The sequence below is a fragment of the Pristis pectinata genome, chromosome 18 (assembly GCF_009764475.1).
Source record: "Pristis pectinata isolate sPriPec2 chromosome 18, sPriPec2.1.pri, whole genome shotgun sequence".
In the NCBI taxonomy this organism is placed as follows: Eukaryota; Metazoa; Chordata; class Chondrichthyes; order Rhinopristiformes; family Pristidae; genus Pristis; species Pristis pectinata.
In genome coordinates, this window is record NC_067422.1 from 12,086,865 (window position 1) to 12,102,332 (window position 15,468).

At 40.2% G+C, this 15,468-nt stretch overlaps 1 long non-coding RNA gene across 1 annotated transcript; it reads right to left on the reverse strand.

Annotated features, from left to right (window-relative positions):
- Positions 1 to 8,722: 8,722 nt before the first annotated feature.
- On the reverse strand, positions 8,723 to 9,159 carry LOC127580052 (uncharacterized). Its single transcript, XR_007957775.1, has 2 exons — positions 9,074 to 9,159; positions 8,723 to 8,975 (listed from the first exon to the last, which is right to left on the reverse strand). It is a non-coding gene; the product is annotated as an uncharacterized LOC127580052 (long non-coding RNA).
- Positions 9,160 to 15,468: the final 6,309 nt, after the last annotated feature.

Below are 15,468 nucleotides of genomic sequence, written 5' to 3' on the forward strand. Positions count from 1 at the left end.
TATTGTTTATTGACTACAGCTCTGCCTTCAATACTATAAATCCAAGCAAACTCATCACCAAACTCCGAGACCTGGGACTCAACACCTCCTCCTGCAACTGGATCCTTGACTTTCTGACTAACAGACTGCAAACAGTGAGGATAGGCAGCAACACCTCCAGCACAATTATTCTCAACACTGGTGCCCCACAAGGCTGTGTCCTCAGCCCCCAACTCTACTCCCTGTATACTCATGACTGTGTGGCCAGATTCTGCTCTAACTCCATCTACAAGTTTGCAGATGATACCACTGTATTGGGCCATATCTCAAATAACTATGAGTTGGTGTACAGGAAGGAGATGGTATTGGTATTTGTATTGGTATTGGTTTATTACTGTCACTTGTACTGAGGTACAGTGAAAAGCTTGTCTTGCAAACCAATCATACAGGTCAATTCATTACACAGTGCAGTTACATTGAGTTAGTACAGAGTGCATTGAGGTAGTACAGGTAAAAAACAATAACAGTACAGAGTAAAGTGTCACAGCTACAGAGAAAGTGCAGTGCAATAAGGTGCAAGGTCACAACAAGGTAGATTGTGAGGTCGAAGTCTCATTGTATAAGGGAACCATTCAATAATCTTATCACAGTGGGGTAGAAGCTGGACATGGTGTCATGACAACAACCTTTCCCTCAATGTCAGCAAAACAAAAGAGATGGTCATTGAATTCAGCAAGGGGGGCGCTGTACATGTACCTGTCAACGTCAATGGTTCTGAGGTTGAGAGGGTTGAGATCTTCAAGTTCCAAGGAGTGAACATCACCGATAGCCTGTCCTGGTCCAACCACATTGATGCCATGGCCAAGAAAGCTCACCAGCACCTCTACTTCCTCAGAAGGCCAAAGAAATTTGGCATGTCCCCTTTGACACTCACCAACTTTTATCATAGAAAGCATCCTATCTGGATGCATAACGGCTTGGTATGGAAACTGTTGTGTCCGGGACCGCAAGAAACTGCAGAGAGTTGTGGACACAGCCCAGCACAACATGGAAACCAGCCTCCCCTCCATGGACTCTGTCTATACCTCTTGCTGCCTTGGTGAAGCAGCCAGCATAATCAAAGACCCCACTCACCTGGGACATTCTCTCTTCTCTCCTCTCCTATCAGGCAGAAGATACAGGAGCCTAAGGGCACATATCACCAGGCTCAAGAACAGCTTCTATCCCACTGCTAGAAGACTATTGAATGGTTCCCTTATAAATAAGATGGACTCTTGATCTCACAATCTTCCTTGTTATGACCTTGCACCTTATTGTCTACCTGCACTGCACTTCATCTGTAGCTGTGACACTTTACTCTGTATTCTGTTATTGTTTTACCCTGTACTACCTCAATACACTGTGTAATGAATTGACCTGTACGATCGGTTTGTAAGACAAGTTTTTCACTGTACCTCAGTACAAGTGACAATAATAAACCAATACCAATACCAATAATTACATTAACTACATTAACAACATTTAAAAGGTACTTGGACAGGTACATGGATAGGAAAGGTTTAGAGGGACATAGGCTAAATGTAGGCACAAGCTTAGATGGGAATCTTGGATGGCATGGACCAAAGGGTCTGTTTCCATGCTGTATGACTCCATGACTATGACTCTATGGCTCTAATTACTTAATTTTGTTTCCTTTAAATTCAGACTTAAAATCTTGTGACCTTTACATGGAGAGATGTAAGGTTCAAGCTATCAACTTTTCACAATCTCAGTTGTGGTTCTGTTGGTATCCCCTTGGCTTCTGAGGCTGAAGGTTATGTGCTCAAGTCCCACTCCAGAACTTGCCTGTAACAATCACAGCAGATAATCCAGTGTAGAAATGTTCCACTGTTGAGGGGTCCTTTTGAATCAGATCAAGGCGCTGCCTACACTCTCAGGTTAGAACTTACCTATAATGACACAGAAATGGGCCATTCATCCCAATGGCTCCTTACTGGTTCCCAGGGAAGCAGTCCCATAGGTCCCATTGGTGCAGAGGATGCAGAGAGTCTGCAGAGAGATATAGATAGGTTAAGTGAGTGGGCAAGGGTCTGGCAGATGGAGTATAATGTTGGTAAATGCAAGGTCACCCACTTTGGAAGCAAAAATAGAAGATCAGATTATTATTTAAATGATGAAAAATTGCAGCATGCTGTTGTGCAGAGGGACTTGGGAGTACTTGTGCATTAATCACAAAAGATTGGTTTGCAGGTTCAACAGGTTATCGAGAAGGCAAATGGAATGTTGGTCTTCATTGCTCGAGGGATTGAATTTAAGAGTAGGGAGGTTATGCTGCAACTGTACAGGGTGCTGGTGAAGCCGCACCTGGAGTACTGCGTGCAGTTCTGGTCTCCTTACTTGAGGAAACATATACTAGCTTTGGAGCCGGTGCAGAGGAGGTTCACCAGGTTGATTCCGGAGATGAGAAGGTTAGCCTCTGAGGAGATATTAAGTCGCCTGGGACTATACTCTCTGGAATTCAGAAGAATGAGAGGGGATCTTATAGAAACATATAAAATTATGAAAAGGATAGATAAGATAGAGGCAGGAAGGTTGTTTCCACTGGTAGATGAGACTAGAACTAAGGGACATAGCCTCAGGATTCAGGGGTGTAGATTTAGGATGGAGATGAGGAGAAGCTGCTTTTCTCAGAGAGTAGAGAATCTGTGGAATTTTCTGTCCAGAGATGCAGCAGAGGCTACCTCATTAAATATATTTAAGACACACTTAGATAGATATTTTCATAGTAGGGGAATTAAGGGTTATGGGAAAAGGCAGGTAGGTGGATCTGAGTCCACGGCCAGATCAGCCATGATCTTATTGAATGGCAGAGCAGGCTTGACGGGCTACTCCTGCTCCTATTTCTTATGTTCTTATGTCCCATTACCTATCTCCTTATTTCCCATTGAGGACTGAGAATCGCTGGAATTCTCTTCCCTGGAGGTTAGGGAGGCAAAATCATTGGGGGTATTTAAAAAGGAAGTATTGAAAGGTCAGGGAATTAACAGATTGAAGTCGATGGGGAACCAGCAGAGAAGATGAAATGAGGGCTGAGACCATGATCATATTGAACAACAGGGCAGGCTTGAGGGGCTGGGTGGCCTCCTCCTGCTCTGAGTTCCTTTTGTTCTTCTGTTCCCTTTACCACTGCAATTTACTCTCTCTCACACATGGCATTAACCGTCCTTTGATTCCTTTTGCTATGAATCTTCATTAAGGAGTAATTTACAGTAGTCAATTAGCCATTCATTAGGATGTGGTAAGGAGAAGACACAAAATTCACTCAGGCAGCACTCAAGGTCAGGATTGAACCTGTGAAGCTGGAGTTGTGAGACAGCAGAACCACTGCCTGAGAGGGCATTTAAAAGATCCAATGATGTTATTTCAAAAGAGGCAGAAGGAAATGATCTTTGGTGCTTTGACCAATATTTCTCAATAACTATGACTGAAAGAGTTTACAATTTACAATTTATGGGATCTTGTGTTACTGTGTTTCTCCATTACAGCAGTTATCCTACATTAGGAGGTACTTCATTTACTGGAGAGAGTTTTGAAAACTCATACACAGCTCCAGAGAATGGAAGATCCTTTTATCAATTTTGGTGTAAAAGTGGAAGGAGAAGAGAGACTCATCAAACATAGGACAGTACAGCATAGGAACAGGCCCTCTGGCCCACCATGTCTGTACCAAACATGATGCCAATCCAAACTAATCTCATCTGTCTGCACATGGTCTATATCCCCCTGTTCATGTCCCTGTCTAATTGCCTCTTAAACATCACCATTGTATCTGCTTCCACCATGTTCCCTGGCAGTGTGTTCCAAGCACTTTCCACTCTCTGTGTGAAAAAGAAACATGCCTCGTAAATCTCCTTCAAACTTTCCCTTTCTCACCTTAAAGCTATGCCCTCTAGTATTTGATATTTCCACTGTGGGAAAAAGATGCTATCTGTGCCTCTTTATAGACATCTATCAGGTCTCCCCTCAGCCTCTGGCTCAACAGGGTAATAATTGGTGGGCATTGTAGGTCCTGGACAGGTGTCATAAAGAGGAGCTTAATATGTAAGATAAGATATATAAGATCTTTATTAGTCATGTGTACATCGAAACACACAGTGAAATGCGTCTTTTGCGTAGAGTGTTCTGGGGGCAGCCCACAAGTGTTGCCATACTTCTGGTGCCAACATAACATGCCCACAACTTCCTAACCTGTACGTCTTTGGAATGTTGGAGGAAACCAGAGCACCCGGAGGAAACCCACGCAGAAACGGGGAGAATGTACAAACTCCTCACAGACAGCAGCCGGAATTGAACCCGGGTCGCCGGCGCTATAATAGCGTTACGCTAACCGCTATGCTATGGTAACTATTTTGGTGAGGATCTTAATGTCTACTGGAGGAGCTTTCTACTAATCTAGGTCCCAACAAGGTACCAGGTCAATGCTGTTCAGTGGAACCTGCAGCCACCAACTAAAGACGAGTACTTATGAATCCTTAAACATGGCGAGGAGGCCTGTGTCTGGCCACAAGCATGGGACCAAACATATCTGCTTGTTAAGGTCATTGAGGAGGAAGTCTGCAGCTGCACAGGTGACCTGTAACCTGCATTCTTTACTTGAGGTCAGATCTGGCTTGAACAGGTCAGCTTTACACAGCTGAAAGTTTTGAGGAATTGCTGAAACAGCAGAGTAAGAGTGATTTACAACTGTCCAGAAATGGGTCACGGCTTCAACAATAGTGGCACAGTTAGATATTTCCGAAGGGGCCATAACTATTGAATATTTATTCATTAGGAGAAGTCTGGAGTCATGCTCCTCAGCACCCCCCACCTTCCCAAAAAAGTAAATGATTTTTGGCATGTTAGAATATTTTGCAAGGTGAGGAAATTGTATTTTCCCATGAGCCAGTCTGAAATATTGCCTTCCAACTCTAAGCAATTTCACTAGCATTGAAATATAACAAATAAAGGATCAAGTGCCTCTTTAAATGTTTCTGGACAGATTTTCCTTACAAAGCTTACTGCAACAGTTATGGGACTCATTAATTCAGTCCATCATTTTGCCTTATGACTTATTCTATTGACTGAATTTGTTTTGACAACTTCTTGGTATAGTCAGAGTTCACACCCATAGCTCAAGGCTCCAGATCCTGCTGCCTTAAAAATGAATGTAATATATTCAGTTTAAACCTGCAACTTTATTATGTTTAAATTGAAAAATTGGCTTGATTTTACATTGGCCCTTGATTCTTTATTGTATCAGTTACTTCTGCAGATCAAACTTGCCAGATGCACAACAATATAACTTTGTAGTTAGATGATGCCTTTATAAGAGTAAAATATATATTTTCCTTTAAAAAACTGACACCAATTCAGAACAAGAGAGCAAAAGCTTATTCGGAGGTAACTTTTAAGGAAGATCTTGAGGGACAAGACAGAGGTAGTGAGATAGAGAGATTTAGGGAGGGAATTCTAGAACTTGAGGACAAGACCAGCTATTGTGGGACACATGAAATTGGTTATGCACACAAAGCGACTGTTGGAGGATTGTGGCGATCTCAGATATTGACCTTGAAATCTCATTTGACTGGTTCTAAATTCTTGAACATTTTATCCAGCAATATTTTGTACATTCTTCACTGTGTGGATTGCAGTCATTCAAGATGATTGACTCACAACCTCTCAAGGGCAGTGAATGTTGGCCTTGCCAGTGATGCCCACATCTTGTTGGTGAATAAATTATTTCAGCCAGCTTTCAAACATATTTTACAGCTTCAGATTTGAGTTGGTCCCTTCTGGTGGATTGTCCAGCAAGGCCCAATCACAGGTCACCATGATCTTAAATCCAACCTTCTTAGCAGTAGTTACCACTGCCAGCCCTATATTCACACTTGCCAGTTCAACTTTGAGGCATTGAATTCAGGAACGTCATCAGTCATCTTGCAGCAACAATGAAGGTTTACAATATAATAATAAGGTTAACAGAAATGATTACACCAAGCTGATGATGCTCTAAGAATGAAAAGTTAGAATGAATGAATTTATATTGAAACAAAATTTGAGCTTGTTTGCTTTTGATTTTGGGCACTACTGTATTAATGTATTTTGTAACACTTTAGTAAAGATATTTTTTACAACGCATGGCCTGTAAGTGGACTCTTTTTCTGGTAAGCTGCTCTAGTGATATCTCATCATGGGTAACCCATGTTTTCTAAATTTGCAATGAAAAATGTAGCATGTGAAACAGAGTTAATTAAACTTTATTAAACCCTCAGTGAAGATAGAGCTTAGATTTGTTCTCATCAGGAACATATATAGTCAGTGAGTGTGGTTGACAGTTGACTTGCTAACAGAGATCTAGAGTCATAATTCTCATCCGCCTCCTCACCTACTCACACAAGCACACAGAAACAGACAGACACACAGACATACACAGACACACACATATGCATACAAAGCAAAGTTTTGGGAAAATGCTGGACTCTTGTAACAAAGGGTGTGGCATCAGAACATATGTCTGTATTCACAATATATATCAACAATTCTGCTGAGGATCAAATATAATGTTTCTAATTTTGCTGATAACCAGCAACTGAATGGAAATGTGAATAGGTGATAAGAATGTGAAGCGATTTCAAAAGGATGGTGTGGCAACAACATGGAAGATGAAGTACAAATTGGGAAAACATGATAATATCTGTTTTGGTAGAAAAAAGAGGTGCTGAATATTTCTTAAATGGTGGGAGATTGGGGAATGTTAACGTTCAAGAGACCTAGGTGTTCTTGTACATAAAGCACTTAAAGTGAACATGCAGGTGCAACAGAGAATTAGGAAGGCAGATGGTATGTTGGCTCTTACTGTAAGTGAATTTGGGTACAAGAGTAAACATATCTTACTACAATTAATTAGGACCTTCTTGAGACAGCGTGTTAAGAATTGTGTTCAATTTTAGTTTTTTTACCTAAAAGGAGATATACTTGAAATAGAGGAAGTGAAACAAATATTTTCTGGACTGATTTTTACAATGTAAGATGAGATTAAATAGGTTAGGTCTCTACTTTTGAGTATTTTAAAGAATAAGAGGTAACCTCATAGAGCCATTCAAAATACTTATTGGACCTGTGGGTCACAGTTTCAAAAAAAGGGGTAGATCATTTAGGGTTGAGATGAAGAGAAATTTCTCTTATCTGCGGATGGTGAATCTTTGAAATTCTCTACTCCAGAGGGCTGTGCAGACTCAGTTTATGGTTGTATTTAAAACAGTGATTGATGGATTTCTGGCTGTTACAGGAAACAATAGATGTGGGGATTTGGCACAAAATGCTGGGGTAGAAGATGAGTCCTAACCTTTGTTGAGTGGTGGAGAGGCCCAAGGGACCAAACATGGCCCACTTCTGCTGCTATTTTTTATGTGCTTCTGGTCTTCTGAACGTATCAAGGAAATTCTCCTGCCCACACCCCAAAGATACTGGTTTTCTAACTTTTGCTTCCATTAAAAGCATAAATGTGCAACCTTCCTGATATAGGCTAACTAGCATTATCTTCATTTTTATTGCACATGTAATTCAAAATTTCAAGCTCCATTTCATTGGAGCATTTCCTTTCCCCTTTAGAAATATCAGCTGCATTATTATATTTTCATGTCACTTTGACAAATAATTTTAGATTGGATTACTTGGTGATTAAGGAGCAGTGAAAGAATTGCAAAATGTATCCCATAAACAGTCTGAGGAAGTCCAGAGACCCGAATGACTGGGTGATTCCTGTTTTGAAATGAGTAAATTAGGAATGGTAGTCATTTGAGCTAAGTTATAAACCAAATAATAGTGTTTCCATCAATTTCAGATGCATTAATAACACATGGTCACTAAAGTGTATTCATTTTGAATTTGCTGAACTGTCATCAGTAGTTGCTGCACAGTTCTTTTATTTAGTTATTTAACTACCTAGCTCATTACAGTTCTATTCAATCTATTATTTACCCTAGAAATATAATTAATTAGATGTTATTTAAAAGCTTGCTTGACGTTTGTTAGTTGTGACATGCCATAATAAAATGTACACTACTTGAGCAATCTGGTTTGGAATTGGGACAGATTTACTCTAAGCACATGTTACTTGTGACTTCCATGTGAGAAGGAAAAATATTTCTGGGGCAGCCGCTTCAACTGGATGGGTGATAGATGGTACTTACCTCTCTGATTGGCATCACCCTCAGCCACTCATCAGTAAAACTAAGGTAAAATACTGTGCATGTTAGAAGTCTATTATAACAAAAAATGCTGGAAGTACTCAGTATATCAGGCAGCTGAATATTTCCAAGCTGAAGAGTACTTTGGAGGTCTTCAGGTAAAGGATCAGAGGTTGATGCCAGCCAAGAATTGGTGATGTTTTTTTCCAGAACCGCTTGACCAATTGTTAAGACTCCCAAGAATTTTGAATACTTTTCTCTAACCCTCGCTCTAACCCTGATTGTTTTTAATGGAGACACAAGAGACTGCAGATGCTGGAATCTGGAGCAACACAAAGTGCTAGAGGAACTCAGCGGGTCAGGCAGCATCTATGGAGGGAAATGGACAGTCGACATTTTGGGTTGAAAATCTTCATAGATGCTGCCTGATCCACTGAGTTCCTCCATCGTTTTTTGTGCTGCTGTCTCTGACATGCATTCAAAAATTATAGAAAATCAATTAAGCAATTGGAAGATAAGATAAGATTTCTTTATTAGTCACATGTACATCAAAACACACAGTGAAATGCACCTTTTGCATAGAGTGTTCTGGGGGCAGCCTGCAAGTGTTGCCACACTTCCAGCACCAACATAGCATGCCCACAACTTTCTAATCCGTACATCTTTGGAACGTGGGAGGAAACTAGAGCACCCAGAGGAAACCCACGCAGTCACGGCAAGAATGTATGAACTCCTTACAGACAGGGGCCGGAATTGAACTGGAATTGTCTTAAAGTAACAAAAATTAAAACACTTTTAAATGATGAAAATTATTTAAGAAAGCTCAATTAATTCAGAAAAAAAAACATAAATTACCTTATACTTACCCTTATCTTCTCCAGAATGAAGGTACTACCAGCAAGTTTAGCAAGTTTAGCAAGTTCACATACAGGAAGCCTAGTCTTGGTGCCACTTACAATGAGAAATGCTAGCAGCTCAGTGTGGAAACCTGGTATTTTCTGGCAAGTTTCGGCCCAATGAAAAGGCTCTTAGATCAGAAGACATTGCCATGGCTGATGAATACCAATAGCAAACTTCCCTATCAGCAGGACGAGTGATGTCACAATTCAGTAATTGTAGGGAAACACAGTGTGCCGCTAAGTATATGGGCATATTTTGTTTTCTCAATGGAATCATTCTTTGCCAAACCAACTGGAGAAGCACGAAGACAGACACTTTAGATGAATGAAAGCCACTTAGTGCTTTGCATGTTCTGCTATCTGTCTATCATATAGTCTGTGATGTATAACTATAAACATATAGATGTATATGTCTACAGCTGTAGAATTCTTTATAACATATAACTATAAACATGGTAGATTTTCCCTTGTTTCCCTCAGAGTTGGAACAATGTTGTCTATTAAAGGAGATAACAATTTTTTGATTTTCAGCCAAAATCTTCTCAAGTGCACTTTAATGGGTTGTGGCTGTGGTGCTCAAATATTTGTTTTCTAGAATAGTTGGATTTACAATACAAATCACTTCTGAGGTCCACTCACAGAAAAAATGTTTCATTTTGCCCAATCTATTCATAAAAATACATACAAGTTAGGAATTTTATTTTAAATAAGAGCTGTTCACACCTACTGAGGGCAAGCAGTCCCTGTTCCAGGAACTTAGAACACATATCCTCCCTGTCCACATAATGACTGTGCTTCAGATTTATGTATATGTGCCTAAGGTAGGGATGATTGAAATTAGTTAGTACCCATGAAAGTCCATCAATATTATGCCCCAGCAATATACAGTGATTGACCTGTGCCTACCAAAGCAATGCCCCAGAGTTATACAGTAACAGCGCAATGCCCTAGTGTTATACAGTGACAGACCTGTGCCAAGCAGTACTGTATGCTATTGATGCACAGTGATAAATCTGAGTCCACCATACAATGGCCCAGTGTTATATAGTGACAGATCTGTGCCCGCCAGTATTGCATGCCAAGGTACACAGTCCTATCTGCTTCATCAGCTAGCTCCTGCTGCATCTGTGGACAAGTCTATGACTCCCATGTTAATTTTATTAGCCACCTCAGAAACCACAAAACCAGAGTGAAAGCAAGTCATCTTTAATTCTGTGGCAATGCGGAGAGAAGACTCAGTGAGAGACGGCGCCCACTGCTCCTATACTCCAGTGTTACACGGTGAGAGACCTGCGCCCACTGGTATTGTATTTTATTCTTACGTGACGATAGATCTGTGCCCACATGGTCTGACACTGTCCTGGGCCCTTAGTCCCTGATCCCCAGGCCCAGCAATGGGTTGGTCTTGGGTCTGGCATTGGGCGAGCTCTGGGAACCTAGTGAAACAGGGGGAGTGGAAACAAGTTTTAATACTGCTCTCCAGCTTCCACATGGATGCAGCTGTTTCTGTGCGCTTCTGCTGGATAACATGACAAGGTGTTCTGCTTAAGGAGTTTGAGCCGTCGTAGGGGTCCCCTGGAGCTGTTGACTCATCTACAGCTGGGGTAACAAGTACTGCAAGCAGCAAAATGGGAAGGGAGTGCCAATCACTGTTTCTGGAATGGCAGGTGCTCAAGGGCCGTACTGACTCATCCCACAGACACCACGGCACCAAGAGGAAAGTGTTACTGGCCTGGTTAGCTGATAGTTAATTCCACATTTTAATTCCATCGGAAAGACTCAATGACTCCTAGAATGATAAAAAGCCATGAGACGTTCCAGTACAGAGCATGACCTCTGATGTCACCCTGCCAATTCCATCACAAGCAGTACCAATATTTCCACTAAATCCTGTTCCATAACTGAGATGAATTCATTTGTAACCTATTTTATCCAAATCAATTCACATGTTTGATGACCGCATTGCTGACAGCCAATTATTTTAGTTCTGACTGCAAACATGGAGATATGTGAACTATCAGAAAGTCAGTATCTTACTTCACAGTGACAATGATGGAAATAAATGCCAGTGTACTATAATAAAGATCCTTTGTTTCAACCTTCAGAAAAGTTAATAATTTAATTTCCTGTGTGGTTTTACCTATAGAACTATCATTAACTGGTGCAGAGAAGCTACCCAACTATTTCAATTCTAATTGTTGCTTAATTCAGGAGCACTAAAGGTAACAGACATAGCCCAGTGATCCACACCGTCTCACCCTCTACAGGCTGATTTCACTATTAACGGTTAAGCAGATTCTTGAGCTCTTGTTTTCATTTGAAGGTATTACCTACTCCAATATATTAAATCAAAATTAAAGGGTTAGAATATTACTTCTGTGAGTTGTGTTGTTGATACTGATATATAATGTAGATATAATGTCAGTTATCAGGGACTCATTTTAAGTGGAAGGTGTAGTTCAATGAATACCTGTTGCCAAGTTATCATAGCTTCATGAAGTATTACTGAGTTGGAATGTAATGACAGCAAGTGCAAAAAACAAGGATAACTAGTAACAGCTTGTTGTTCAGTTGTACAGGAATTTCAAGGCTTTGAATAGTCCAATGATCATTAGCTTCCTAATTTAGGTCAAAAGCAGGTGAAAAAAAGGTTGTGCACTGGAGAAATGTGACTTTAAAGGGAATGAATATTTCAGCGTAAGATTGTGTTTGGATGATTGAGGACCAATCTGGCATTAGAAGAATTAGACTGGTCATGGAAATTTGTAGGTTGCTCCAGAAACAAAACCTATGCTAGCATCCTACTGCAATACCGAGGGAGTGCTGCAATGTTAGAGTGACTGTGCTTTGATGGAGATAACTATTTTTTCAGTTGGATATGCATGAATTGATGTGAAAAAAGAACAAAGGAGCTTTCCTTCTTGCCAGATCAATGTTTAATTCTTTAATCAATATTCATTCACAGCTGCACTGGCACTGCAATAACCTGGTCTGGTATCTTTGCACTTGCCTGGATCATGCATCTGCTTTGATTAAAGGTTAGGTTACACAATTGTCACAATAATTCAACAACCTTTGGCATGATGACTTGTACTATAAGTTATTCAAAAATCTAACAACAGGCAGGACAGATTCCACCCCACCAACCCTATCAACAGTCACCCTCCCACCTTTCCCAGTCACCAAAGAGGCTCTATTAAATTCTGTATGGATTTCAAACACTTTCTTGAGTCCACAATGAGTGATGATCTCTTCTGGGCAGCCTCAGTGGCAAAGTCTCTTTTCTAAGCTTTGTATTTATCAGGATGATAGTTGGGGACTAAAGCTCTTCCTGCTGCAGTTGCCTGTGTCAACTTAAAGCACTTGTCATTAACAGAGCTCATCCTGTTTGTTCCATTACCATGCCTCAATTTCCCTGTCAGAAGCTTAATGCCTATTACATGAGGGGGTTGTCGTCCATCAGAGACAAGGAAGGCCTGCCATTACTCAGGACCTGCACAGTCACATCTGAGCCCTCAGGACCCTCACCTTTTGGGACATGTCCTCTTCTCATTACTACCATCGGGGAGGAGGTACAGGAGCCTGAAGACCCATACTCAGCGTTTCAGAAACAGCTTCTTCCCCTCCACCATCAGATTTCTGAATGGTTCATGAACCCATAAACACTACCACATTATTCCTTTTTTGTTCCACTATTTATTTATTTTGTAATTTTTTGTAATTTTATGTCTTTTGCGCTGTATTGCTGCCACAAAACAACAAATTTCACTTATTAAGAAAGTGATAATAAACCTGATTCTGATCTGAGCCATTGTCCCAGGAATGAAGTGGCAGTACCCAACTCATCCAATCCTTCTGATCTTCCATGAGTGTATCCTTTTATAAACATATCAATGATTTCTCACTGTCTTTGTCTCAGCTTTGGATTAGTTGGTGACATTCTCCCCCTAGATTCAGAAGGTTAGGGGTTATTCCATTCCAATACTGAGGGGTTGCTGTATTATAGGAGATGCTGTCTAATGTATCTAATGTCAGTGGAGATATCTGTTTTGATGGGTATGTATAAAAATCCCATGGCATTGTATTAGGAAGAGCACAAGAGCTATTCCCATTGCTTGACCAATATTTAATCCCTCAGACAATGTTATTAAAGCTGATTATCTTGTCACTATTATGTGGTTGCTTCTGGGAGCTTGCTGTTCTCAACTTTGTTGATGCATTTTATACATATTTACATCTCAACATAGTTCATTGGGTGTAAAGTTCCTTTGGATGTTTTGAAGTAAAGGTTCAGAACTTGCTGCCAGTGAAAAGCCAGACACATTTATTTTCCATTATTGCTTTGCCACCTGTTAATCCTCCAAAGGATTTTGAATACTTCTGGAAGTCTGTGATACACAGAAACCTTTAAATACTATTAACAAAGTTAAAAATTAAAACATTTCAGATATCTTCTTTCTAAATTAATAAAAAACATTTAAATAATCTCAATTGATTGGGAAAAATCTAATTTGTTTTCTGCATTTCCCAGAAAGGTCCTATTCATTGAACGACTGCAGTGGGGAGACTATGTTGTGGCTGATGAAAATTTAAAGCAAACCTTGCTGTAAACAGACTTGGTAAAACTATGGTTTAGTAATAGCTTCTGGTATTGGTATTGGTATTGGTTTATTATTGTCACTTGTACCGAGGTAGAGTGAAAAGCTTGTCTTACAAACTGATTGTACCGATCAATTCATTACACAGTGCAATTACATTGAGTTAGTACAGAGTGCATTGAGGTAGTACAGGTAAAAACAATAACAGTACAGAGTAAAGTGTCACAGCTACAGAGAAAGTGCAGTGCAATAAGGTGCAAGGTCACAACAAAGTAGATTGTGAGGTCATAGTCCATCTCATCGTATAAGGGAACCGTTCAATAGTCTTATCACAGTGGGGTAGAAGCTGTCCTTAAGTCTGGTGGTACATGCCCTCAGGCACCTGTATCTTCTACCCGATGGAAGAGGAGAGGAGAGAGAATGTCCTGGCATAGCACGATGGATGTGGATTTCCTGTGTGCTTTAGGTGAAGCAGCTTCAAATGAAAGCTTTAAAAATTTGCCACACCAAATGTACAGAGGGAGGTTGTCCATCGCTAATCGAATGTTCACAAGCATTACAACATTGACCTTTTCAAGCCATCATAGATTTATCACAGAAAGTAATTTAAACTTAGAACATATGGGAGTACTGTGAGGGAAGATTTTTACTCACTTGTCCATGAATTATAGAAATTCCTGGCACAGAAGTGAGTGTATGTTTTGTAGAAAGGTAAAAATTAAGAAGGTTGCTAAGATGTATTTAAAGCAGTCAATTATTGATTATATGATTATTTCCTGAGCAAGTCCCTTTCTACTTCAATTCCTAATGGAACTGACACAGCTGATGCTGAAACTTGCTGAATTTCAGCAATGTAAGTGTGACTGAGCATCTTTCTCTGGACACGGAACAGCTCTGTTTGGTGTTTTTAAACATCTTTCTGTTGTGTGGCTCAGATAACAATTTCATAAGTGCAAATGTCCCCAAGTATATTACTATAAATGAAGAAGCTGATAAAAAATTTATTGGTTGCCCTCCCAACAGTTATGGAAGGGAATGTTAATTCTCATCTACTGTGCTGTAGGGGGTGCTGAATTGTATTCAGTTGTGTGACAGAATCAGTACTAAAGCAAAATAAACCATCAACTAATAGCATGGATACAATGACAGCTTTGGACCTGTTTTCCAAATGGACATAAAGAAAGGTACTGTGATGGAAAATATAAGATTTTTCAGTAATAGATGCAGCTGTTATAGTGAGGTTGTGCCAGACCACCTACTCTGCCTTAATAACTGGGAATTGAGGTTATTAGTAATTTATTAGTAATTTAAGTAAATGATTGTGTTTAGACACTGAAAAATGGCTCCTTGATTATGCAGGTGTCTAAGTCTCAAAAATGTTAATGAAACGTTTTTGTAAATATTCTGGTGTCCTCTGTGGCTGCGGTTTTCTATGATTTTTACTAACTAGCTCATGCACTTTCTCCAAAGTAAAATTTATTTACTGCAAAACAATACAAACACCCGAGATAGAATTGGTTCAACGTCATTTCATTGGTGAAGGCCAGCAGGATTTAGGTTAGATTGAGTGGTCCACACATCTGGCTGCCACCCACTCCCCCTGCTCTATCATGCAAGTTAGTTGAGAGCAGGGATGGCTGAACTTTTGTGCCAGGAGACCTATTTTCAGGTTGGAACATGGGCTGAAATCATTGGGACTGCAGTGTGTATGACAAACTAGTACCCAGAGACTGTTGGGCATCCAAAGTGATGTCAAACAGTGTT